This window comes from Arachis ipaensis, chromosome B8 (genome assembly GCF_059453495.1).
Source record: "Arachis ipaensis isolate K30076 ecotype BB chromosome B8, ASM5945349v1, whole genome shotgun sequence".
Lineage (NCBI taxonomy): Eukaryota > Viridiplantae > Streptophyta > Magnoliopsida > Fabales > Fabaceae > Arachis > Arachis ipaensis.
The window spans coordinates 108,196,144-108,222,346 of NC_142443.1; the positions used below are offsets into that span (position 1 = coordinate 108,196,144).

Below are 26,203 nucleotides of genomic sequence, written 5' to 3' on the forward strand. Positions count from 1 at the left end.
CGAGTTTGAAGCTCGTCACAGTCATTCAATCATTGAATCCTACTCGGAATACCACAGACAAGGTTTAGACTTTCCGGATTCTCTTGAATGCCGCCATCATTCTAGCGTACGCCACGAAGATTCTGATTAAGAGATCTAAGAGATATTCATTCTAGCTTATTTCATGTAGAACGGAAGTGTTTGTTAGGCACGTGTTCATAGGGGAGATGGTGATGAGCGTCACACATAATCATCACCTTCATCACATTCTTGGGTGCGAATGGATATCTTAGAAGCGAAATAAGATGAATTGAATAGAAAACAGTAGTACTTGCATTAATCTTTGAGGAACAGCAGAGCTCCACACCTTAATCTATGGAGTGTAGAAACTCTACCGTTGAAAATACATAAGTGAAAGGTCCAGGCATGGCCGAGATGGCCAGCCCCCTAAAACATGATCAATAGTCTCCTAAGATGAATAATGAATTAAAACTGAGACCAAAGATGGTCAAAAAGACTAGTAAAAGGTCCTATTTATAATAAACTAGTCACTAGAGTTTACATGAGTAAGTAATTGATGCATAAATCCACTTCCTGGGCCCACTTGGTGTATGTTTGGGCTGAGCCTGAGTGTTGCACGTGCAGAGGCCATATGTGGAGTTGAACGCCAGTTTCTGTGCCAATTTGGGCGTTCAACTCTGGTTTTGGATCCTTTTCTGGCGCTGGACGCCAGATTTGGGCAGAAGGCTGGCGTTGAACGCCAGTTTACGTCGTCAATTATTGGCCAAAGTATGGACTATTATATATTTCTGGAAAGCCCTGGATGTCTACTTTCCAACGCAATTGGAAGAGCGCCATTTCGAGTTCTGTAGCTCCAGAAAATCCACTTTGAGTGCAGGGAGGTCAGAATCCAACAGCATCAGCAGTCCTTTTTCAACCTCTGAATCTGATTTCTGCTCAAGTCCCTCAATTTCAGCCAGAAAATACCTGAAATCACAGAAAAACACACAAACTCATAGTAAAGTCCAGAAATGTGAATTTAACATAAAAACTAATGAAAACATCCCTAAAAAGTAACTAGATCCTACTAAAAACATACTAAAAATAATGCCAAAAAGCGTATAAATTATCCGCTCATCACAACACCAAACTTAAATTGTTGCTTGTCCCCAAGCAACTAAAAATCAAATAGGATAAAAAGAAGAGAATATACTATAAATTCCAAACTATCAATGAAACATAGCTCCAATCAAATGAGCGAGACTTATAGCTTTTTGCCTCTTGAATAGTCTTGGCATCTCACTTTATCCATTGAGGTTCAGAATGATTGGCATCTATAGGAACTTCAGATTTCGAATAGTGTTATTGACTCTCCTAGTTCAGTATGATGGTTCTTGAACACAACTTCTTTATGAGTCCTGGCCGTGGCCCTAAGCACTTTGTTTTCCAGTATTACCACCGGATACATAAATGCCACAGACACATAATTGGGTGAACCTTTTCAGATTGTGACTCAGCTTTGCTAAAGTCCCCAATTAGAGGTGTCCAGGGTTCTTAAGCACACTCTTTTTTTTTGCTTTGGACCTTGACTTTAACCGCTCAGTCTCAAGTTTTCACTTGACACCTACACGCCACAAGCACATGGTTAGGGACAGCTTGGTTTAGCTGCTTAGACCAGGATTTTATTCCTTTAGGCCCTCCTATCCATTGATGCTCAAAGCCTTGGGATCCTTTTTATTTGCCCTTGCCTTTTGGTTTTAAGGGTTATTGGCTTTTTCTGCTTGCTTTTTCTTTTTCTTTCTATTTTTTTTTTCGCCTATTTTTTTCTCTTTCTCTTTTTTTTTTTTTCTGCAAGCTTTGTTTTTTTGCTGCTTTTTCTTGCTTCAAGAATCATTTTTATGATTTTTCAGATTATCAAATAACATGTCTCCTAGTCATCATTCTTTCGAGAGCCAACATATTTAACATTCTTAAACAACAACTTCAAAAGACATATGCACTGTTCAAGCATACATTCAGAAAACAAGAAGCATTGTCACCACATCAATATAATTAAGCTAAGTTCAAGGATAAATTCGAAACTCATGTACTTCTTGTTCTTTTGAATTAAAACATTTTTCATTTAAGAGAGGTGATGGATTCATAGGACATTTATATCTTTAAGACAAAGTTACTAACTACTAATGATCATGTAGTGAAGACACAAACATAGATAGGCACATAACATAGAAAACGAAAAACAGAGGAAATAAGAACAAGGAATGAATCCACCTTAGTGATGGTGGCGTTTCTTTCTTGAGGAACCAATGATGTCCTTGAGCTCTTCTATGTCTCTTCCTTGTCTTTGTTGCTCCTCCCTCATTGCTTTTTGATCTTCTCTTATTTCATGAAGCATGATGGAGTGCTCTTGATGTTCCACCCTTAGTTGTCCCATATTGGAACTTAATTCTTCTAGGGAGGTGTTGATGTGCTCCCAATAGTTTTGTGGAGGAAAGTGCATTTGAGGCATTTCCGGAATCTCATGGTGATGAGCTTCATACGCCTCTTGAGCTCCATGAGTGGGCTCTCTTGCTTGCTCCATCTTTTTCTTAGTGATGGGCTTGTCCTCTTTGATGAGGATATCTCCCTCTATGTCAATTCCAGCTGAATTGCATAGGTGGCAAATGAGGTGAGGAAAGGCTAACCTTGCCATGGTGGAGGACTTGTCAGCCACCTTGTAGAGTTCTTGAGGTATAATCTCATGAACTTCCACCTCTTCTCCAATCATGATGCTATGGATCATGATGGCCCGGTTTATAGTAACTTCAGACCGGTTGCTAGTGGGAATGATTGAGCATTGAATGAACTCCATCCATCCTCTAGCTATAGGCTTGAGGTCCAATCTTCTTAGTTGAACTGGCTTGCCTTTGGAGTCAATCTTCCATTGAGCTCCTTCTACACATATGTCCATAAGGACTTGGTCCAACCTTTGATCAAAGTTGACTCTCCTTGTGTAGGGGTGTGCGTTCTCTTCCATGTATGGCAAGTTGAACGCCAACCTCACATTCTCCGGACTAAAATCTAAGTATTTCCCCCGAACCATTGTAACATAGTTCTTTGGATCCGGGTTCTTACTTTGATCATGATTCTTGGTGATCCATGCATTGGCATAGAACTTTTGAACCATTAGGATGCCGACTTGTTGGATGGGATTTGTTAGAACTTCCCAACCTCTTCTTTGAATTTCATGTCGGATCTCCGGATACTCATTTCTTTTGAGTTTAAAAGGGACCTCAGGGATCACCTTCTTCTTGGCCACAACATCATAGAAGTGGTCTCGATGGGCTTTGGAGATGAACCTTTCCATCTCCCATGACTCGGATGTGGAAGCTTTTGTCTTCCCTTTCCCTCTTCTAGAGGATTCTCCGGCCTTAGGTGCCATCAATGGTAATGGAAAAACAAAAAAGCTATGCTTTTACCACACCAAACTTAGAATATTGCTCGCCCTCGAGCAATAAACAAAAGAATAGAAGAAGAAGAAGAAGAAATATGGAGAGGGAGAGGGAGATGTGGTTTCGGCCAAGAGGAGTATAGAGGGGTTGTGTTGTGTGAATTTGATGAAGAATGGAGGGCTTTATATAGGGAAGGGAGGGGGGGTTAAGGTTCGGCCATATGGGTGGGTTTGGGTGGGAAATTGGTTTTGAATTTTGAAGGTAGGTGGAGTTTATGAGGTAGGTTTATGGGGAAGAGTGGATGGATGTGAGTGGTGAAGAGATGATGGGGAAGAGAGTTTGAGGTGATTGGTGAAGGGTTTTTGGGGAAGAGTGTTTATGGGGTTGTGTGAAAGAGAGTGGTGAGAAGAAGTGAGTGGAGGTAGGTGGGGATCCTGTGGGGTCCACAGATCCTGAGTGGATCCTGTGGGGTCCACAGATCCTGAGTGGATCCTGTGGGGTTCACAGATCCTGAGGTGTTCAAGGATTTACATCCCTGCACCCATTAGGCATGTAAAAATGCCTTTGTACCCAACTCTGGGCGTTCAGCGCCAGGTTGGTGGCCATTTTGGGCGTTCAACGCCCATTTGTGTGCCATTTCTGGCGTTGAACGCCAGAACCATGCCTGTTCTGGCGTTCAGCGCCCAGAAGCTGCCCATTTTGGGCGTTCAGCGCCAGCACCATGCTCTGTTCTGGCGCTGAACACCAGACAGATGCTCCTCCAGGGTGTGATTTTTCTTCTGCTGTTTTTGATTCCGTTTTCAATTTTTATATTTATTTTGTGACTCCACATGATCATGAACCTACAAAGACTTATAACTAAGGAAAATATAGTTAGATAAATAAAAATTGGGTTGCCTCCCAACAAGCGCTTCTTTAGTGTCAATAGCTTGACAGTGGGCTCTCGTGGAGCCTCACAGATGTGCAGAGCTTTGTTGAGACTCTCCAACACCAAACTCAGAGTTTGGATATGGGAGTTCAACACCAAACTTAGAGTTTGGTTGAGGCCTCCCAACACCAAACTTAGAGTTTGACTGTGGGGGCTTGGGTTGACTCTACTTTGAGAGAAGCTTTTCATGCTTCCTCTCCATGGTTGCAGAGGGAGATCCTTGAGTTTTAAACACAAGGGAGTCCTCATTCCATTGAAGGACTAGTTCACCTCTGTCAACATCAATCACAGCTCTTGCTGTGGCCAGGAAAGGTCTTCCTAGGATGATGGATTCATCCTCTTCCTTTCCAGTATCCAGGACTATGAAATCAGCAGGGATGTAAAGGCCCTCAACCTTTACTAACACGTCCTCTACTTGTCCATAAGCCTGTCTTCTTGAGCTGTCTGCCATCTCTAGTGAGATTTTAGCAGCTTGCACCCCATAGATTCCCAGTTTCTCTATTACAGAGAGGGGCATGAGGTTTATTCCTGAACCAAGGTCACACAGAGCCTTAAAGATCATGGTGCCTATGGTACAGGGTATTATGAACTTTCCAGGATCCTGTCTCTTCTGAGGCAATGTCAGTTGATCCAGATCACTTAGTTCATTGATGAATAAGGGAGGTTCAACTTCCCAAGCATCAATGCCAAACAATTTGGCATTCAGCTTCATGATTGCACCAAGAAACTTGGCAGTTTGCTCTTCAGTGACATCCTCATTCTCTTCAGAAGAGGAATACTCATCAGAGCTCATGAAGGGCATAAGGAGGTTCAATGGAATCTTTATGGTCTCTAGATGAGTCTCAGATTCCTTTGGTTCCTCAGAGGGAAGCTCCTTATTGATCACTGGACGTCCCTGGAGGTATTCCTCCTTGGGATTCACGTCCTCTCCTCTCCTCTCAGGTTCGGCCATGGCGCTTATGTCAATGGCCTTGCACTCTCCTTTTGGGTTCTCTTCCGTATTGCTTGGGAGAGTACTAGGAGGGATTTCAGTGATCCTTTTACTCAGCTGGCCCACTTGAGCTTCCAAATTTCTAATGGAAGACCTTGTTTCATTCATGAAACTTACAGTGGCCTTAGATAGATCAGAGACTAGATTTGCTAAATTAGAAGCATTTTGTTCAGAGTTCTCTGTCTGTTGCTGAGTTGATGATGGAAAAGGCTTGCTATTGCTAAACCTGTTTCTTCCACCATTATTAAAGCCTTGTTGAGGCTTTTGATCCTTCCATGAGAAATTTGGATGATTTCTCCATGTTGAGTTATAGGTGTTTCCATAAGGTTCACCTAAGTAATTTACCTCTGCTATTGCAGGGTTCTCAGGATCATAAGCTTCTTCTTCAGAAGAAGCCTCTTGAGTACTGTTGGATGCAGCTTGCATTCCATGCAGACTCTGAAAGATCATATTGACTTGCTGAGTCAATATTTTATTCTGAGCCAATATGGCATTCAGAGTGTCAACTTCAAGAACTCCCTTCTTCATAGGCGTCCCATTGCTTACAGGATTCCTTTCAGAAGTGTACATGAACTGGTTATTAGCAACCATGTCAATGAGTTCTTGAGCTTCTGCAGGCGTTTTCTTTAGGTGAATGGATCCACCTGCAGAGGTATCCAATGACATCTTAGATAACTCAGACAGACCATCATAGAATATATCCAAGATGGTCCATTCTGAAAGCATGTCAGAAGGACACTTTTTGGTCAACTGTTTGTATCTTTCCCAAGCTTCATAGAGGGATTCACCTTCTTTCTGTCTGAAGGTTTGAACATCAGCTCTAAGCTTGCTCAGCTTTTGAGGAGGAAAGTACTTGGCTAAGAAAGCCGTGACCAGCTTATCCCAAGAGTTCAGGCTGTCTTTGGGTTGAGAATCCAACCATAATCTAGCTCTGTCTCTTACAGCAAAAGGGAAAAGCATGAGCCTGTAGACTTTAGGATCTACTCCATTAGTCTTAACAGTATCACATATCTGCAAGAATTCAGTTAAGAACTGAAAAGGATCTTCAGATGGAAGTCCATGAAACTTGCAGTTCTGCTGCATTAGAGAAACTAATTGAGGTTTCAGCTCAAAGTTGTTTGCTCCAATGGCAGGAATGGAGATGCTTCTTCCATATAAATTGGAATTAGGTGCAGTAAAGTCACCAAGCATCTTCCTTACATTATCATTATTTTCGGCTGCCATCTCCTCTGCCTGTTCGAAAATTTCTGAAAGGTTATCTCTGAATTGTTGTATTTTAGCTTCTCTTAATTTTCTCTTCAGAGTCCTTTCAGGTTCTGGATCTGCTTCCACAATAATGTTCTTGTCCTTGCTCCTGCTCATATGACAAAGAAGAAGGCACAGAAAAATAATAATAATAATAATAGAGATCCTTTATACCACAGTATAGGGATCCCTTTGTGAGTGGAAGAAAAGAGGGGGAGACAAAGAATGTGATGTAAAGGAAGAAACACAACTGTACCGATGGAAGAGATGTGATATGAGATGTTAGGATATGAATGAATAAATAGAATAGGATGGGGGAGGTATAATTTTCGAAAATTATTTTGAAAAAGAGTTAGTGATTTTTGAAAAATGGTTTTTGAAAAATGTTAGAAATTTTCGAAAAATTTTTAAAATTTAAAAATAAAAATAATTAGTTAATAAAAAAGAAATTTTTGAAAAAGAGGGGAGATATTTTCGAAAATTAGAGAGAGAGAGAGTTAGTTAGTTAGGTAGTTTTGAAAAAGTTAAGAAACAAACAAAAAGTTAGTTAGTTAGTTGAAACAAATTTTGAAAAGATAGGAAGTTAGGAGGTTAGGAAAGATATTTTGAAATCAAATTTTTGAAAAAGATAAGATAAGAAGATATTTTAGAAACTAATTTTGAAAAAGATTTGATTTTTAAAATCTCAATTAATGACTTGATTCATAAGAAATCACAAGATATGATTCTAGAACTTAAAGTTTGAATCTTTCTTAACAAGCAAGTAACAAACTTCAAATTTTTGAATCAAAACATTAATTGATTATGTTATTTTCGAAAATTTGGTATAAAAATAAGAAAAAGATTTTTGAAAAATATTTTTGGAATTTTCGAAAATAACTAAGAATTTTGAAAAAGATTTGATTTTTGAAAAAGATTTTGAAAAAGATAAGATTTTCAAATTAAAAATTTGATTTGACTCATAAGAAACAACTTGATTTTAAAAATTTTTGAAAAAATCAATCCAAATTTTCGAATTTGATGAGAGAAAAAGGGAAAGATATTTTTTTTTTATTTTTGAAATTTTTATGAAAAACATGAAAATTATGCAATGCATGAAATTTTTAGATCAAAACAATGAATGCATGCATGAATGATATGAATGTCAAGATGAACACCAAGAACACTATGAATGTCAAGATGAACATCAAGAACATAATTTTGAAAAATTTTTAATGCAAAGAAAACATGCAATACACCAAACTTAGAATTCTTTAATGCTTACGCACTAAGAATTCAAGAATGCATATGATAAACATGAAAAGACACAAAACAAAAAATCATCAAGATCAAACAAGAAGACTTACCAAGAACAACTTGAAGATCATGAAGAACACTATGAATGCATGATATTTTCGAAAAATGCAAGATGCATATGCAATTGACACCAAACTTATGATATGACTCAAGACTCAAACAAGAAACACAAAAATATTTTTGATTTTTATGATTTTCTAATTTTTTTGGTATTTTTCGAAAATTATATGAAAAAGAAAAAGTAAGGATTCCAAAATTTTTAACATGAATTCCAGGAATCTTGCATTCTTAGTCTAAAGCTTCAGTCCAGGAATTAGACATGGCTCACTAGCCAACCAAGCTTTCAAAGAAAGCTCCAATCCAAAACACTAGACATGGCCAATGGCCAGCCAAGCTTCAGCATATAACACCAGAGTATATTGCTCTTGATAACAAATTGCAAGCCTCAGTCCAAATAAATTTAGACATGGCTTTACAGCCAGTCAGGCTTTACATGCTTCATGAAACACTAGAATTCATTCTTAAAAATTTTGAATAAAAATATATTTTTTTTGAAAACATTTTTTTTCGAAAACAGGTGAGAAAATTTTGAAATATTTTTGAAAAATTTTTGAAAAGAAAACAAAAAGAAAATTACCTAATCTGAGCAACAAGATGAACCGTCAGTTGTCCAAACTCGAACAATCCCCGGCAACGGCGCCAAAAACTTGGTACTGTTGCCGGATCCAAACTTGGCACTGATGTTACCGGACCAAAAGCTTGCCGAAAACTCAAACAATCCCCGGCAACGGCGCCAAAAACTTGGTGCACGAAATTGTGATGTCCAGGCTCAAACTATTCCTGGCACGTGAGCAACTTGGTACGCGTAATCGTGATTACACATTCATAATTTGTCACAACTTCGATACAACTAACCAGCAAGTGCACTGGGTCGTCCAAGTAATACCTTACGTGAGTAAGGGTCGAATCCCACGGAGATTGTTGGTATGAAGCAAGCTATGGTCACCTTGCAAATCTCAGTCAGGCGGATATAAAGTGATAATGGTGTTTTCGAATATTATATAATAAAATAGGGATAGAGATACTTATGTAAATCATTGGTAGGAATTTCAGATAAGCGAATGGAGATGCTTTTCGTTCCTCTGAACCTCTGCTTTCCTGCTATCTTCATCCAATCAGTCTTACTCCTTTCCATGGCTGGCTTTATGCAAGGGCATCACCGTTGTCAGTGGCTACATCCCCTCCTCTCAGTGAATAATATGCTCACGCACCCTGTCACGGCACGGCTATTCATCTGTCGGTTCTCGATCATGCTGGAATAGGATTCACCATCCTTTTGCGTCTATCACTAACGCCCAACAATCGCGAGTTTGAAGCTCGTCACAGTCATTCAATCATTGAATCCTACTCGGAATACCACAGACAAGGTTTAGACTTTCCGGATTCTCTTGAATGCCGCCATCATTCTAGCGTACGCCACGAAGATTCTGATTAAGAGATCTAAGAGATATTCATTCTAGCTTATTTCATGTAGAACGGAAGTGTTTGTCAGGCACGTGTTCATAGGGGAGATGGTGATGAGCGTCACACATAATCATCACCTTCATCACATTCTTGGGTGCGAATGGATATCTTAGAAGCGAAATAAGATGAATTGAATAGAAAACAGTAGTACTTGCATTAATCTTTGAGGAACAGCAGAGCTCCACACCTTAATCTATGGAGTGTAGAAACTCTATCGTTGAAAATACATAAGTGAAAGGTCCAGGCATGGCCGAGATGGCCAGCCCCCTAAAACATGATCAATAGTCTCCTAAGATGAATAATGAATTAAAACTGAGACCAAAGATGGTCAAAAAGACTAGTAAAAGGTCCTATTTATAATAAACTAGTCACTAGGGTTTACATGAGTAAGTAATTGATGCATAAATCCACTTCCTGGGCCCACTTGGTGTATGTTTGGGCTGAGCCTGAGTGTTGCACGTGCAGAGGCCATTTGTGGAGTTGAACGCCAGTTTCTGTGCCAGTTTGGGCGTTCAACTCTGGTTTTGGATCCTTTTCTGGCGCTGGACGCCAGATTTGGGCAGAAGGCTGGCGTTGAACGCCAGTTTACGTCGTCAATTCTTGGCCAAAGTATGAACTATTATATATTGCTGGAAAGCCCTGGATGTCTACTTTCCAACGCAATTGGAAGCGCGCCATTTCGAGTTCTGTAGCTCCAGAAAATCCACTTTGAGTGCAGGGAGGTCAGAATCCAACAGCATCAGCAGTCCTTTTTCAACCTCTGAATCTGATTTCTGCTCAAGTCCCTCAATTTCAGCCAGAAAATACCTGAAATCACAGAAAAACACACAAACTCATAGTAAAGTCCAGAAATGTGAATTTAACATAAAAACTAATGAAAACATCCCTAAAAGTAACTAGATCCTACTAAAAACATACTAAAAATAATGCCAAAAAGCGTATAAATTATCCGCTCATCAGTTACTAAACCAAGCAATCAACCTTTCTTACAAAATTTTTGGTTGTCACAAGTAACAAGCCCCTTAAAAATTGATAACTGAAGTATTCAAACCTCGGGTCGTCTTCTCAAGGAACTGCAGGGAAGTATGTTCTTATTATTGGTTATGGAGATTGTAAATTTGGGGTTTCAAGAATGAGGAACGAGTAATTTAATGACAAGTAAATTAAATGGCAATTAAAATAAATAAATAACTGTAAGGCAAACTTTTGGCAAGGTATGAGAAATTAGAGGTCCTATCCTAGCTATCCTTATCAATGATGATGATGGTTGGATCTTAATTCCACTTTATTAACCTTTACTAAGATAAAGGAAGGTCAAGGGATTAATTGGTTTGATCTTCGAATTCTATTTATTTCCTAAGAAAGATTGGGATTATGGAAGTTCAATTCAATTAACAAAGATAACAATTATCAATCACGTTTGAGTTTGATAACTCCTGAGTTACTGATTTCTTAACCAAGACCAAAAGGAGAAAAATAAATCTACTTGGAATAAAAATGTCTTCAGAGTAAAAGCAACAATAGCATAAATAAGAGAAATCAATATTAAACTGAAATACCTCAAATAACATTAATAAAAGAGTAATCTGTAACATGAAAGGATTCATAAAGTAGCTTGCAAAAGTAAATAAAAGGAATATTGAACCTGATCAAAAGAGATAATCCTGAAAGCGAATAAAAATCCTAAATCTAAATCCTAATCCTAAAGAGAGAGGAGAGAGCCTCTCTCAAAACTAAATCTAAATCATGGAAAGTAAAAATTGGCGAGCTCTCTCTGAATGGATGCACTCCCTCACTTCATAACCTCTGGTCTATGCCTTCTGGACTTGGATTTGGGCCAAAAAGGGCTTCAGAATTCGCTATGAGCATTTTCTGCAATTTCTGGTGCGTGGCCTCTGTCACGCGTCCGCGTGGGTCACGCGGTCGTGTCGTTTGGAGCTTTTCCTTGCCACGCGGTCGCGTCGGTCATGCGTCCGCATCATATGTGTTCTGCTTAAGGCACGCGGTCGCGTCAGTCATGCGGCTGCGTCGCTGTTGATTCGCGCTTGGCATGCGTCCGCGTTGCCCATGCGATCGCGTGGATGCCAGTTTCTTCAGAAACTCCGTTTTGCGCTTTCCTTCCATTTTTGTATGTTTTCTTTTCATCCTTTGAGTCATTCCTGCCTTAGAAGATCTGAAACTACTCAACACACTAATCACGACATCGAATGGAAATAAAGGTAATTAAAATAATTAATTTAAAAGCATAGGAAACATATTTTTCACATACATCACATAATAATGAAGGAAAAGTAAAACCATGCAATTAATATGAATAAGTGGGTGAAGGATTGAATAAATCACTCAAATTAAGCACAAAATATATCATAAAATATGGGTTTATCAACCTCCCCACACTTAAACAATGGCATGTCGTCATGCTAAATCCAAGGTAAAGAGTAAGGTAAGATTAAAGTGGTGGAATGTTATGCAATGCAACCTATTCTAAATGCGACTACCTAAATGAGTCATGCAATTCTAATTTATTCACTCATATATAAAGCTTACATGTACTTAAATTAATTCACATTCTCAAGGAATCATATATATACGTAGCCAACCCTTAAATAATAAAGCACCTTTGCAAATGAGATGGGAAAGAAAAATATTTTACAAACTTGCAAAACAATTAGTAAATCAAGCATAGATATATGTTGATGAGTTATTGAACCCTCACTGGATTTTGTGTTTACTCTCTAGTCACTCAGTGTTTATTGGGTTAATCACTCTATTCTTCTTTTTATTCCTACTTTCTATAACTTTGTTCTTCATCTAACCAATCAACAATTATAGAATATAGTCATACCAAAAATCATGAGGTCTTTAATTAAGGTTATAATGGGGCCAAGGTAAAGGTAAGGATATATGTATAAGGCTAAGTGAGCTAATAAGTGAATCCTCAATTAGACTAAGATCTCACCTAACATACATACTTAGTAAAACAAAACTACTTTACCTGTTTTCCCATCTTTTCACTTTTGATGTTACATGCTCATGTCTTGATCTTTATTTTTATCCCATGTGCATTATTTTTATTTTGCATTTTGGGGAATTCTTTTGTATCCCCTTTATTTAATTGCTGAAAATTAAAATATTATAATAAATATATATATATATATATATATATATATATATATATATATATATATATATATTTTAATGCACATGCCAATTTAATTATTTTAATCTCACATGAGCATGTTTCCCAAAAATTTTATTTTGATTAATTTTATTTCTTTCAACTTCCTACCCTTTTTTTATCATCTATGTTCCCAATAGGTTTCCCTACACTTAAACAATAAACAATTTCTATCTTAAGCTAACCAAGGATTCAACTTGGGATTTTTTTTTATTTTGTTTTTCTGCTTAAGGCTAGTAATGTGGTTATTAAAAAAAGGGGGGGATTTAAAGGCTCAAGGGGGCTAACAATGGTGATGTAAAAGGTAGGCTATTTTTGGGACCAGTGGGTTAAAATCAAATAATGGCCTCAATCACTTTCTTGGTATGTATCTATATTCTACAACTGGACATATAGATTAAAACAAAGTAAAGAACATCAGAATATAAAAGAAGGGTGGAACACACAGGAATAAAAATTATGGTTTGAATGTAACCATACAATTAAGCTCAAAACTCACAGGCTGTATGTTCTCTAGCTCAAAAATCATATATCATTCATATATGTTATGCATGTTTAGTTAAATTCCCATTATTCTCATAAAAAAATTATTTAGGGTGGCCTTTAAGGTTTTAATGTTTCTCCTTGATGAAATGTTGTTAATTTAACTACATGATGTAATGCTACATATACAAGGTTTATGGATTTGATTCTGTTATGTTCAAGTTCCTAGCTTACTTCCTTTTTATATTTTCCAATTTAAACTAAGCTATCTTATGCTAAAAAGGGTAAACTATACTAATTAATCCACTAATAAGTTAGAATTGCAAACTAAACTAAATAACTAGAATATGAACTAAAAATGCAAAATGCAGGAATAGAGTAAAAATACATAAAAGTAGCAATGTATAAATACTCAGAAAATAAAAATAAAAATAGAGAGAAAAATACAGAAAAATATCCAAAATAAAAGAAAAAGAGTCTGTAGTGGTTCACCAAGATAATACGCCAGAGATGGCGACCTCCCCACACTTAAAATGTAGCATCATCCCTGATGCTCAATCAAGCGGGGTGTGAAGGAGTGTCATCACTGGAAGGGATGGTAGCTGGAGTCTCTGTGGTGGTGGTCTGAGGAACTGACTGCTGCAGAGGAGGTGCTGTCTGGATAGGGATCTCAGGATCTGCAGCCTGAATCTGATGTGGAACCTCTGCCTGTGGTGCAGCCTGCTCTGTGCCTGCCTGCTCTGTCTCTCCCTGGGGATGGGTCTCAGCCTCGGGATCATCCGCCTCCTCCTCAGATGCCTCGGATGGTGTGTCAGGCTCAGAGGGGATGTCGCCAGAGCGTATCATCAGCTTCACTGGTCAAGCCGTCGAGACAGGTGGTGCACTAGATGATAGATGGGTTCTGGGGCAGGTGGAGGTGCAGTGGTGGTGGCAGGTGTGGCTGTGGAGGAAGAGGGGCCGGCAGAAGGTGTGGCTGTCTCAGCAGTGGCAGTCAGGAATGGAGGTCTGTAGCCCAAGGCCAGAAAGTTCCTACTGTGTGGGATAATCTTCTTGCATTCGGCAGCTGGTGGCCTCTCATCAGCATCCTCCCATGGCACGTCAGCTCGACGGCCCAGCTGTGTAACCAGATAGGGAAAGGGAAGAGTGCCTCGGACGTGGACCCTGGCCATATAGTGCCGGATAAAGCGTGGCAAGTACAGGTCCTTACCCTCCATCACACACCAAAGGAGGATGATCATAGCGGCTGGTATCTCAGTCTCGTGAGTACTCGGCATAATGTAGTTGCTGAATATCTGATGCCATAGCTGAGCCTCATCGTTCAGGTAAATCTGCTTGATCCCCTTGGGCATGGTGGTGTTCTGACCCATGATCCAAGGAACTGTCGGGTCAAGGGCGATCCTTGCCTTTACTGCATCCCAGTCAAATCGCATAAAGCGCATATCCTCCTCAGCTTTCTGATAACCATCTGTCTGATCAGTCTTAGGCAAAAGTTTCAGAACATCTTCTATCGCCTCCTCAGTAACCAGAATCTGCTTCCCTCTGAGGTTCACTACATCTAGGGAAGTTTTGAAGTAGTTGCAGTAGAATTTCCTAACCCAAGATGCATTGACCTCAGTCAGAGGTCTCTCCAGGAACAACCAGCCTCTTTGTTTGATTTGGTCAGAGGTGTACTGCTGGAGTTCTTCTGGGATCTTCAGAGTTCTCTCCAGGTATAGGTTCCTGGATGTGGTAAACACCGGATACTTTAGCTCACAGTATCAGTTTGCAAATTTTATTGGATCAGTGGCAGGAAGTAGTTGGTCAGCCGTCTCCTGCGGGGTAAAGTGTTTCTCCCGCCAGGAGGCATCATGCATTAGATCTATGATGGACATAGATGAATCTCCTCTTTTACGTTTGCCAGTGGTAGCCTTTCCTTTTCCCTTTCTCTGGGAATCAGACATCCTGAAAAACAGAAAACCAAGATATAATAAAAATAGGAAAACAAATAGGCAAATAGTCAAAAGAAACACAAAGTGGCAAATGAGAATTAGAATGAGGTAAATGAGTTAAGTAAATGTGCATTAAGGATTGTATAGGAGTTAGAAGTTTGAAAAGAAGAATGCACAATCCAAAATGTAATTGAATTCATGTGAAATAGAAAAATTATCATTATGCCATGGTTAGAAGGTTAAAAGAAAGTGAAAAACCAGAAGAAAGATTTTAAAAAAGGTTAGTTTGGTTAGAAGTGAACAAGAGTTTAGGAAGGTAACATTAGTGAGTTAGTAGGAAGTGGGTTAAAGTAAGTGGCATAATGAAAATATTCCAAGTAACAAGTATTCACAGTTAGAAGCTATAAGTAATTCATAACCACATAAGGAAAACAGGTTGATGCTGATTCAAATAGATATAGAGAAAGCAAAAATTGGAATCAAAACATCACAAATGCAGTTTATGAACCAGGAAATCAAAAAGGATAGAAAGCATGCCCTGACATTCATGAAATGGTTTGGATAAAGCAGAAGAAAACAAAGTTCAAAATACCAAAACCAAAACATGAATGAAAACATTTTACAGAAATTTGGGCAGCATTCCGACTAAAATTGGATTGTCCCGAAAAATAAACAGCAATCAAATAGTTCATATGAATTATGAATAAAGCTGCAATTACATATAAGGAATAAGAATCATGAAAAACAGAGTAAAGAGCAGCATGAAATAAGGAATTACAGCATATGAACTAACACCACAGCAGCAGCAGGATTGCGAAAACATAAAGCAATAAACACAAATGGCGCAATTAAACAAACCTAAATCCACTAACCACATCCTAGGCTACCTAACAACCTAAAATCTACTACAGCATGCATATCTAACTAGCCTAGACATGAACATAATAGAAAAATATGAACTAACTACGGATGGATAAAAGGGTGACGTTCTGCAGAACCTGGAAGGCCGTAGAATGAGAGTGGGTAGAAAGGTGGCTAGCGGTGGTGGTGACGGCGGCGCGGCTGTTCGGGGCAGGGGGGAATAAAGGGGTAATGGGGGATAGGAGGGATAGGGGGGATAGGGGAAGGGGTGGTGGTGCTGGTGGATGGGGGGGCGCGGCTGGGACGGGCGACGGCGGTGGTTGGTGGTGCGCGGAGGAGCAGTGGCGGAGAGGGGGGGCACGATAATAGGGTTTCGCGTGACCTGGGGGGTTATAAATTTGAATCCACGCGGCCGGGTGGGGCACGCGGTCGCGTGGCTGGTGCGAAATGGGGGTGATGCGATCGCGTGGGTTGCGCGATCGCAAGGAAGGGATAAAAGGGGGTAGGACGCGATCGCGTCGCTGGAATTTGTGCTAAACGCACGAATCCAGCGTCGTTCCGGCCCAACTCTCTGTCTCCTTTTGGGATTTGTGCAATCCATGCGACGCGATCGCGTCGCTCACGCGGTCGCGTGGGATTGATTGTGTGCAAGTGATGCGATCGCGTCAGGCACGCGATCGCGTGGGTCATTTTGTGCTAGACGCACAATGGCCACACGATTCCAGCCTAACTTTCTGGACGTTGGATCCTTACGCCGATTTCCAGGTCACGCGGCCGCGTGGAGGACGCGGTCGCGTGGGAAGTGTGTTTCGCCATTCGACGCGATCGCATGGATGATGCGGTCGCGTGGATCTCCCCTTTTTTTATGCAGAATGCAGAATGTAGTATGCAGAATGCAATGATTAATGTGAATGCTATGCATGATTCCAGGTTCAATAAAAATAGAATTCAAAAACAAACAAAACTAAATAAAATTAAAATTACAAAAGGAACGATCATACCATGGTGGATTGTCTCCCACCTAGCACTTTTAGTTAAAGTCCTTAAATTGGACATTGGAAGAGCTTCCTGCTATGGTGGCTTATGCTTAAATTCATCCAGAAATCTCCACCAATGCTTGGAATGCCAATAGCCTCCGGGGTCCCAAACTAGGCATGTAAAGCTTCTGAGCAGCTTCAAACAGAGTCTCAGGCTCCCGGGGTGACGAATGTCAGAATAGAATCCATGATCCCAAGCCTTGTTTTTAAATCCGCCTCCGTCTTGATCTATATTTTTCTATCCGGGCGGTTTAGAAAGTAGATTTTCACCATAGTGACCAAACGTTTTCCGAGATCCATTCGATTGAACATGATACCAATCCGTGCACTTCAAGTTGAAGCGTGGAACCTTATTGAACCTTGTACACCAGCTCTGAGCACGAGCCATTTCCCTCTTATTCTTAAAGCCACAGAGAGCTCTAAGCTGGCCATCTGTTTCAAGCAAACCATATTCAAGTGAAAAAGTAAAGTTAAAGGTTAAGGATTGTACCCACTTGAAGCTTGTATTGGGCGGTAATGGCCTTGGGGTAGGTGTTTTTGGTGGTTCTGTAAGTTCTTCTCCCTTGTGCTCTTCTGTGAATTCCTCCACTTCCTTGTAAGATTCTTCAAATGCATCTGTATCCTGGTCAAAGTCTTCTATGTCTTCCTCATCACTCGAGTCATAGATTGGAGGTTGAGAGAAATCTACCTCTGCATCATCTTCGTATTCATTTGGGGAAGATTCTTCGATCTCAGAGAATTCACTTGCGGATGCAAGTTCATTACTAAGAGAGCTTGATTTGTGACTATCATCATCAAGGGAATTTATGTCCTGGGTTATTCCGTCTAGTTCTTCATAAATGACTTGCCTTGGGTATTGTGCAATATCCTCCTTAGCATCAACTGTAACGTTCTTGACGGAGTTCTCCTTAACTCTGGATTCCCATGGAGGTTCAGCGTCTCCTAGATCTTCAACCAACTCTTCTTCTTGTACAATGACAGCTTCTTCTACTTGTTCTAGTACGAATTCATTCTCTATCTTGTCCACTGGAGTCTCTAGTATTTCCTTCATGCTACGCTCGTCATTAGATTGTCCACATGGGGCTGTGGTTGGTCCTTAAATGTTCGCGCGTCTAGAAGCTAATTGAATTACTGCTTGCTCCAGTTGTCGAATGGTTGTTTGAAGTTTATTTACTGTTTCCTTGAGGCGAACTTCTGATTCTCTGGGTGATGGATTTAGACATGAAACATAGGGAAGTGGTGGTGCTTGGGAGTGATTGGATTGGAACTGGGGTAGGAAAGGATCATACGGTGGCGAATGGTGAAGAGAAGCTTGTGAGTGTGGTGGTTCGAGGTTATGTTGAGAGGATGGTCTATAGGCACGGGGTGGGGCTTGTTGGTAGTCACAAGGTTGTCCACCATATCTTTCAGCTGGGTATGCATTGTAGAATGGTCATTGTCCATGATATCTTGGAGGGTGTTGTTGCCTAAAGGATTGATTAGATCCTCTTGGCTCCATCCATCCTTGATTGGTCTGACCTTAATGCATATTCCTGCTGTAACTTCTATTTCCTTCAACAAAGTTAGACCCAAACTCAAAGCGAGAGGGGTGAGAATTCATGGTAGCAAATAAAAATAAAAAGGAGAAACAAAAATAAATGAACAAGCAAAAAAAAATATTTACAGTAACCAATAATAAGGCACACGTTAGCAGTTCCCCGGCAACGGCGCTATTTTGAAGAACTGAAGATTGATGGTTTAGAGGTTATAGTAAACTCTCGTTGTAAGTATAGTTACTAAACTAAGCAATCAACCTTTCTTACAAAAGTTTTGGTTGTCACAAGTAACAAACCCCTTAAAAATTGATAACCGAAGTATTCAAACCTCGGGTCGTCTTCTCAAGGAACTGCAGGGAAGTATGATCTTATTATTGGTTATGGAGATTGTAAATTTGGGGTTTCAAGAATGAGGAACGAGTAATTTAATGACAAGTAAATTAAATGGCAATTAAAATAAATAAATAACTGTAAGGCAAACTTTTGGCAAGGTATGAGAAATTGGAGGTCCTATCCTAGCTATCGTTATCAATGATGATGATGGTTGGATCTTAATTCCACTTTATTAACCTTTACTAAGATAAAGGAAGGTCAAGGGATTAATTGGTTTGATCTTCGAATCCTATTTATTTCCTAAGAAAAGATTGGGATTATGGAAGTTCAATTCAATTAACAAAGATAACAATTATCAATCACGTTTGAGTTTGATAACTCCTGAGTTACTGATTTCTTAACCAAGACCAAAAGGAGAAAAATAAATCTACTTGGAATAAAAATGTCTTCAGAGTAAAAGCAATAATAGCATAAATAAGAGAAATCAATATTAAACTGAAATACCTCAAATAACATTAATAAAAGAGTAATCTGTAACATGAAAGGATTCATAAAGTAGCTTGCAAAAGTAAATAAAAGAAATATTGAACCTGATCAAAAGAGATAATCCTGAAAGAGAATAAAAATCCTAAATCTAAATCCTAATCCTAAAGAGAGAGGAGAGAGCCTCTCTCAAAACTAAATCTAAATCATGGAAAGTAAAAATTGGCGAGCTCTCTCTGAATGGATGCACTCCCTCACTTCATAACCTCTGGTCTATGCCTTCTGGACTTGGATTTGGGCCAAAAAGGGCTTCAGAATTCGCTATGAGCATTTTCTGCAAATTCTGGTGCGTGGCCTCTGTCACGCGTCCGTGTGGGTCACGCGGTCGCGTCGTTCAGAGCTTTTCCTTGCCACGTGGTCGCGTCGGTCATGTGGCCGCGTCATATGTGTTCTGCTTAAGGCACGCGGTCGCGTCAGTCATGCGGCCGCGTCGCTGTTGATTCGCGCTTGGCATGCGTCCGCGTCGCCCATGCGATCGCGTGGATGCCAGTTTCTTCAGAAATTCCGTTTTGCGCTTTCCTTCCATTTTTGTATGTTTTCTTTTCATCCTTTGAGTCATTCCTGCCTTAGAAGATCTGAAACTACTCAACACACTAATCACGGCATCGAATGGAAAAAAAAGGTAATTAAAATAATTAATTTAAAAGCATAGGAAACATGTTTTTCATATACATCACATAATAATGAAGGGAAAGTAAAACCATGCAATTAATATGAATAAGTGGGTGAAGGATTGAATAAATCACTCAAATTAAGCAGAAAATATATCATAAAATATGGGTTTATCACCGCGTCATTGCGATTTCCTTTCTTTCGCGCGGTCGCGTGATCCATGCGGCTGCGTCGCTTCTCGCTGGTCATCTCCTCAATTTCTTGTGTTCCTTCCATTTTTGCAAGCTCCCTTTCTAATCTCCAACTCATTCATGCCTTATAAAGCCTGAAACATTTAACACACAGATCACGGCATCGAATGGAATAAAAGAGAAATAAAATACATAATTAAAAGTCTCTAGGAAGCAAGTTTTCAATCATGCAATAACTTTAGGAAGGAATTATAAATGCATGCTTATTTAATGAATAAGTGGGTAAAGATCATGATAAAACTACACAATTAAACACAATACAAACCATAAAATAGTGGTTTATCAACCTCCCCACTCTTAAACATTAGCATGTCCTCATGCTTAGTTGAAGGAGATAAAATGAATGAGTAAGAACATGCAAAACCTGTGCAATGCAATGCAGCCTATATATGTGAATGCAACTATATGATTCTTTTCCACTTGATCAAAAGTAAGTAAGCTCTTCAAAACAATTACAAATCAAATTCCACTAACCCAATTCTTATAAAGCAAGAGCAGATAAAAATGCAAGAAGATAGCTCATGAAAGCAGGGAACATAGAAATTCAAGCATGGAACCCTCACTAATGATGTATGTATACTCTAGTCTCTCTAGTGTATAGGGTCATCACTCTATCCTTCTCTAATCATGCTCTCTAATTTTTGTTCTTCTCCTAACTAATCAACAACATTTAATATACCAATGCAAACATCATGAGGTCTTTTCAAGGTTGTAATGGGGCCAAGGTGAGGGTAAGGATATATATATGGCTAACTAAGCTTATAAATTGAATCTTTAATTAACCCAAGCTTTAACATAACCTATATATATTCTATATAACTTTAAAATTCATACCTAGCTACCCAGAATTTTCCTTTCACATCCATACTCATGTTTCAACCTTTTGTTTTAATTTTATCATACATGCATTGATCTTTGAATGCTTGACTCAGCATTGGGGTAATTTTTGTCCCCTTATTTATTTATTGAGTATTTTTGGATTTTTTTTTATTTTTTTTTCAACATAAACATAAACATAAACATTGCTTATCAATGCACATAGAGTTTTAATTCTTATAGTTTCACCTGAGTAGGTATCCAAATTCCCATTATATTATCATGACTCATTCCCTTATTATCCTTTGTTTCCACAATTTTCCATACTTAAATAACACACACAATTCTATCTTAAGCTAACTAAAGATTCAATTTGGGATATATAATTGTTTTTCCGCTTAAGGCTAGTAATGTGGTAAAATATAGAACAAATAAGATTTAAAGGCTCAAAGTGGCTAACAAAGGTAATTGAAAGGGTAGGCTTTATTTGGATAAGTGAGCTAAACAAATAATGGCCTCAATCATATACAAACATATAAATATAATAAACATTGGACATATAGGATGAAACAAAATATAGATTATAATCATAGAGAAGTAAACACACAAGAATAAAATAATTATGGTTAAATAATGTAACCATTCATAAAAGCTCAAATCTCACAAGTTGTGTGTTCTTTAGCTCAAAAATTATGTTCCAAATACAACTTCAAGCAAATTTAACATAAAAGTTTTAATTAAAATTAGTGAAATTTTGTTCCAAAGATAGGGTCTTAGAAGAAACCTATTGTCTTTTCAATCAAGCAGAACATGCATGCAACTAATCTATTACTATGCAATTTATCCTATTCTACAAAAGAAAAATCTAACTAAATATCCTAATTTATTGGTGCTAGGGAAGAGAAATTACCTCCGGAAGTCAGGTACTGACCGACCTCCCCACACTTAAGGCTTTGCACCATCCTCGGTGCCATCTGTCAAGAACAAAGGTGGGCTGGTAGCAGTATCTCCACAGTCGGGACCATCATGGCTCCCTATGCTAGTAAAGAAAGTGGAGTCCGGGGTGTCTGAGTCCTTGAATTTTCCCATGATCAGCTCCTTGAGGTATGTGAATCGGCGCTTGTTACGGCGCTCTCTCATCTTAGCTTTCTGTTCATGCCGATCCAACTTTTCAAGTATCTGATGGAGTAGTTGGTCAGTAGTGGGTGCTTGTGGTGTTGAAGAAGGAATGTCTTCAACTGGTTCAGTAGGCTGGCTGATAGTGGCTGCTGGAAGTCTAAGGTACTTCCCGTTGGGGACATACTGATCATCCCGTGGAAGCATGGCTTTGGTGTCCCCAGCTCTGTAGGAGACTCCGGCTGCTGAGATAAGATCTGAGACCAAGGCGGGGAAAGGTAAGTTACCCACGATTTGTATGTGTCCCATGGCATTTCGGATATGTCTTGGTAGATTCAGAGGTTGGTCTGTAAGGATGCACCATAGTAGAACGGCCATGTCCGCAGTGAAGGAGGACTCGTGAGTACTCGGAAAGACGTAATGAGACATAATCTGTGCCCATACGCGAGCCTCCAAGGTAAGTGCTGAAGCCGAAATTCCCTTAGGGCGGGTACGATGGTATCCGTAGATCAATCTGCTGCCAGGTAGTGCGATAACTCTGAGAACTGCGTCCCAGTCAAATTGGTACATCTGGCGCTTGAGTGTGGCTTCTTGAAAGGCGTCCAATCCTTCTGGAATAGGGGGAAGACTTAGAACTTTTTGAATGGCCTCTTCTGTAATGTGGACTTGTTTCTGACGGACATAGACATACTGCAGGGTCGGCAGGTGGAAGTTGGAGTAGAACTCGACTACCCAAGAAAGATTGACCTGCCTTGGCTGTCTCTGTAGGAAACCCCATTGTCTTTGGGCAATTCGCGGCTCAACAAAGGTAGCAATATTGGGAGGGAGGAGAAGAAGGTATTCGTTGTTGTAACTCCTTTCAGCCAGGATGGGGAACATCTGCTCACAGTAGCGATTAGGGAATCGTGTAGTGTCGTTTGCTGGGAAGGCTTTTTCTTTATCATCAACCTTTATGATCCTCTTAATCTTCTTTGTTGAGGGCTTTACCGCAATTGAAGAGGGTTCTGCCACTAATGCTCTTTTTGTACCTCTTCTTGCTGGTTGTTTGGGGGTAGCTTTCTCCTTTCCTTTCTTGGTGGCCATCCTGAAAAAGGGAAGAGAAAGAAAATTAAATTTAAAGGGGTAGAGCAAGGAAGAGGGTGATGTAAGTGATAATCAATGCACAATAAAGAAGAATGACGTTAACACATGGTCCGGATTACATGTGAAAAGTTCATCAATGGAAATATAGCAAGTGCATGTAAGGACAAGTAAATGCAAGGGGTTTATTGGCATGCAGGCAAAGGCATGAGTAGCATAGATCAAGCATTCAATGTACACTTTAAATATATTATCACTCGTAACTAACCATCACGTTTGTATTGACAATTAAATTCAATGAATAAAATAGTAAAGGGAATTTGTGAAAAGCAAGCATTGAATATTAGAGTAGAAAAATGTAAAGAAGTTCATAATGCCATATGGGCTTTTTCACAAACACATAGCATGCATGTAGAAGAAGCTCTTGAAAATAAGAATTTGAACATGTAAGTAATCCCTTAAAAAGCAATATATAATTGTCAAACAAATTTACAACAATCCACAAGCATATAATAATAAATAATGACTCACATAAATTGATAACACCAAGTAAAAAGGAGAAAGAAAGAAAAAAAAATATGAATAATGAAGGTAAAAAGAAAAGAAAAGAAGATGACATATAAAAATAAGAAGAATAATAGAAAAGTAAGGAGGGAAGGAGAAAGAAAAAAAAAGAAAAACCTTGTTAATGGGGTGAGAGAGAGTAAAAAGTGAGAAAGAGGGAAGAAGGGAGGAAGGGAGGGAGAAGAAATAAGGAGGGAAAAGAGAAAATAGGATTTGGGGAGAAAAAGATATGATAATTGGCAAATTAGGAAAACTGTGCGGCGCAAGCGACGCGGTCGCGTGTGGCACACGATCGCGCGACTTGCGCTTAAACTCAATGACGCGGTCGCGTGACCCGTTTTAGGCTAATGGCGCGAGGGTAGCCTTGCACTCGCACAACTCTCTGTTTAAAATCATATTAGTTCCAAATTTTGGGTGACGCGATCGCCTGGGGCATGCGATCGCGTGAGTGGGCTTTTAGAAGGATATGACGCGGTCGCGTGGGACACGCGATTGCGTGAGAGGGACTGCGCGTCCAGCGCCAGTCCAGCACCACTCTAGCACAACTTTTGGGTGTGCACCACTTTGACGTCGAACTCCTGGTCACGCGGCCGCGTGGGAGGCCATTATTCCCATATGACGCGGTCGCGTGGGGTGATTTGTGCCATTGGCACACCTCCAGGCCCGCTCCTGCGTAACTCTCTGTTCATATTATTATTGTCTCCCATCTCCTTGCGACGCGCACGCGTCAATGAGGCGGTCGCGTCGCGTGATTTTTTTTAAAATAAAAGTGTGTAAATGCAGATGTACGAAATATACTAATAGAGAGAAGAGTTATTGAATAAGGAAACTAAAAATAAAGAAAAGAACGATCATACCATGGTGGGTTGTCTCCCACCTAGCACTTTGCTTTAACATCCGTAAGTTGGACGCTCCACTAGCTCAGTCTTCGGCTATGTGGGGATCTTCCAAGAGGAAGATCTTATGCTCTTTGTTTTTCTTCAGCTTCTCGCCATGGTACAGCTTTAAACAATGTCCATTAACCTTGATAAGTTCAGAGTTTGAAGGATGGCTTAGGTGATAAACTCCGTACGGTTCGGCCTTCTCTACTCTGTATGGACCTTCTCATCTTGATCTCAACTTGCCTGGCATGAGCCTCAGTCGAGATTTATAAAGGAGGACTAAGTCCCCAGGTTGGAACTCTTTCCTCTTGATGTGCTGATCATGTACAACCTTCATTGTATAGTCTTGAGTTTTCATAAGCTTCTAGGCAAAGGCTCTCCAGTTCCTGCAGTTGCAACTTCCTTTCAGCTCCGGCTTTTTCAATTCCCATGTTGCATTCCTTTACTGCCCAGAAGGCTTTGTGCTCTACTTCAACAGGGAGATGACAAACTTTTCCATAAACCAAGTGGAAAGGACTCATCCCAATGGGTGTTTTGTATGCTGTTCTGTATGCCCAGAGTGCATCTTGTAGCATGGTGCTCCAGTCTCTTCTATGAGGTTTGACTATCTTCTGCAAGATACGCTTTATCTCTCTATTTGACACCTCGGCTTGCCCATTAGTCTGAGGATGGTAGGCTGTTGCAACTTTATGAATTATCCCATGCTTCTTCATTAGTCCTGTTAGTCTCCTGTTACAAAAATGGGTGCCTTGATCGCTCACGATTGCTCGTGGTGACCCAAAGCGACAAATAATATGGTTTCTCACAAAGAAAACAATAATGTTAGTATCATCATTGCGGGTAGAAATTGCTTCCACCCATTTGGAAACGTAATCTACAGCTAAAAATATATAGAAGTAACCGTTAGAATTTAGAAATAGACCCATGAAGTCAATGCCCCAAACATCAAAAATTTCATAGAAAAGCATAATCTGTTGAGGCATCTCATCCCTCCTGGATATATTACCAAATTTCTGGCATGGAAAACAAGATCTACAAAATTCAGCCGCGTCTCTAAAAAGAGTAGGCCACCAGAATCCACAGTCTAAGATTTTTCTAGCAGTTCTTTGAGGGCCAAAATGTCCTCCACTCTCAGATGAGTGACAGGCCTCTAAGATGGACTGGAATTATGATTGAGGCACATACCGTCTAATTATCTGGTCAGTGCCACATCTCCATAAATATGGGTCATCCCATATATAATATTTAGACTCGCTTTTCAGCTTGTCTCTTTGATGCTTAGAAAAGTTTGGAGGAAAAGTGCGGCTAACTAGATAATTAGCTACAGGTGCATACCAAGGGACTATCTCAGATACTGCTTGCAGGTTATCAAATGGGAAATTATCAGCTATAGGAGTGGAGTCATCTGTAATATGTTCAAGGCGACTCAAGTGGTCTGCCACTAAATTCTAGTTACAACTCCTATCCCTAATTTCTAAATCAAATTCTTGTAATAGCAGTATCCAACGTATAAGCCTTGGTTTGGACTCCTTTTTAGCTAATAAATACTTTAGAGCTGCGTGGTCTGAATACATGACTACTTTAGTACCAA

The 26,203-nt window shown here is 39.7% G+C and overlaps 1 non-coding gene across 1 annotated transcript; it reads left to right on the forward strand.

Annotated features, from left to right (window-relative positions):
- Window positions 1–6,049: 6,049 nt before the first annotated feature.
- LOC148549182 (small nucleolar RNA R71) lies at window positions 6,050–6,157 on the forward strand. Its single transcript, XR_015897478.1, has one exon. It is a non-coding gene; the product is annotated as a small nucleolar RNA R71 (small nucleolar RNA).
- Window positions 6,158–26,203: the final 20,046 nt, after the last annotated feature.